Source organism: Onychostoma macrolepis, chromosome 05 (genome assembly GCF_012432095.1).
Source record: "Onychostoma macrolepis isolate SWU-2019 chromosome 05, ASM1243209v1, whole genome shotgun sequence".
In the NCBI taxonomy this organism is placed as follows: Eukaryota; Metazoa; Chordata; class Actinopteri; order Cypriniformes; family Cyprinidae; genus Onychostoma; species Onychostoma macrolepis.
In genome coordinates this window covers 1757541-1760000 of record NC_081159.1, presented here as the reverse complement: position 1 = coordinate 1760000, position 2460 = coordinate 1757541, and positions in this window count along the sequence as shown.

Sequence of the window (2460 nt, the reverse complement as noted above, 5' to 3'; positions counted from 1 at the left end):
AAAGTCATCTTGTCTGAATCAGGAGAGAAGTATGTTTACAAGTGAAAACAGTCCAAAACGGCTCTAAGCAAATATGTTGGTGGATTTTGATGTGAGAGGACAGCAGGAGATGCACTTTTTCACTGGAGGAAGAGTTATTATGGATTATGCACGTTATTTTGCCTTGATGGAATTGTTTCTTTTTCACTTCTCCAGATGTTAACTGATGGACTGGAGTGGTGTGGATTATTGTGATGTTTTTATCAGCTGTTTGGACTCTCATTCTGACGGCACCCATTCACTGCAGAGCATCCAAAAGTTTTTTCTCAGTTATGCAAACTTCAAGGAACGTTACATTTTAACAAACATTGTCAACATCACTTTTTACAGCGTGGGATTGTTACTTTTGAATGTTCTCTGAACATTCTGAATCAAGTAGTAATGTTTTAAAAATGTTGATGAACATCCAAATAAAACATTTTTTTTTTAAAAAAAGGTCCATGAATGATGTAGAGAAAATATTTTTCTGCCAACATTTTGAAAATGTAGACTGAACAAATGTTCTATTAATGTTACTGGAAGAATGCTTGTTCATAACTTGCCAGAATGTTTGGGAAGTTCTGAGAATCGGGTTGTGGGATGCAATGCTTGCATCTTTGTCATTAAAGCAATGGGTTACTTAGAAATTTAAATTTGAACCTACACTGTAAAAACAAAAAAGTTGAGCAAACTTAAAAATTTAAAGGTCCCATGACATGCTGCTTTTTGGATGCTTTTATATAGGCCTAAGTGGTCCCTAGTACTGTATCTGAAGTCTCTTTCTGGAAATTCAGCCTTGGTGCAGAATTTCAGCCACTACGAGCCAGTCCCACAATGAGCTTTCCTTAGGACGTGCCATTTCTGTGTCTGTAGCTTTAAATGCTAATGAGGAGGAGAGAGGCGGGGCAACGTGGAGGGTGGGGGTGTGGCCTTAACCAGCTTGCACTACCATGTGCTAATGTTGACAGTGGATGTGTCGCAATGGCTCTTAAGGGCCTTTCACACGGGATGCGGCAAGCGGTGGAAACGCTCGTAGTGGAAGCGTTTTGGGCAGTTGAGGCGGTGCTCGCGTCGCGGTCTCGGGGCAGACGTTACCATAGTTACAAACAATAAATCACATTTGTATTTCCTACACTAAATAAATAAAACAAGTTTTGTGTTGGTGTTATTTGCTATTTATCATTTTATGGGAGTGTCTACTAGTGTTTTCATTAACAAACTCCGTACACTGGATCACACTCTGGATTTTTATTTTTTTAATTAATGTTATATCTCTGAGATTTTGCAGAGAAAAGCAGAGAAAGGGGAGGTAACGTTTCCCCGTATGACGACATAAAGGGAAGATTCCAGATTGGGCATCTGAGCTTTCATTTTCTCAAAGGCGATATCCAGGATACCCAGGGCTCGGTTCACACCTATCGCCATTTCTAGCCACTGGGGGACCACAGGCAGGCTAGGGGGACTCATATTAATCTTAAAAAAAACATTTTCATGCCATGGGGCCTTTAAGGCAACCAGCTTCAGCAGATTTTTGAGTTTTCTCAACTTGTTTTAAGTTTATACAACAAAAAGTTGAAAAAACTCAAAAATCTCCTAAAAAAATAAGTTGAGAAAACTCCAAAAATCTGCTGAAGCTGGTTGCCTTAAATGTTTGTTACCTCAACTTTTTTTTTTTTACAGTGTATGTGACTTTCTTTCTTCTGCATATAGTACGGGGTGTCAAGCTAAAAAAAATCACAAAAGTACCATAAACATCTTCAAATGATATATGACCGACTGGAATAATTTCAAGAAAATCATTTTTGAAATATTGGAACCCTTGCATGCAACTAATATGAATCTTTTTGTGCTTTTTTTTTCAGCTTGACATCATTCACTTTTGTTACAGCGTAAAAACAACTAGAATTTTGCGAAACATCTTCATTTGAGTTTCTATAGTAATTCAAGCGGAATGAGCGCGAGGAAATGATGATGAATTCTCATGTTTTGTGTGAATTCTCCCTTTCAGTGTGATTGATCTCTGCAGCTCTCTGTCTCTTACTCACTGTTCAATCCTCATTCAGGTGATTAAAGGCTCATTGATTGTGGCTCTGTGTTCTTTCACTCAAGTCTTCAGGTCCGCAGTGCTGAGAAATCCCTGCCAAAACATCTCTCCTTCACTCCTGCTCTCCGTGCTCTCTCCCTGCCCTGTGGCGCTGGGATTATTATCCTCACACTCTCTGTCATAAATCACCTTATCTTCACAGGCTGTGACAATACTTCCCACTTTACAGCCACAACATTAACCCTGGGCTGTAGGGCTGAGGTAGACACACTTTCAGTGATCGTGCCACATTCTCTCTCTCTCAGTCTCTCTCAGTCTTTAAAGTAATACTTTTATTTAGAAAGGATGCATTAAATTGATCAAAAGTGACTGTAAAGACATTTATAATGTTATACAAG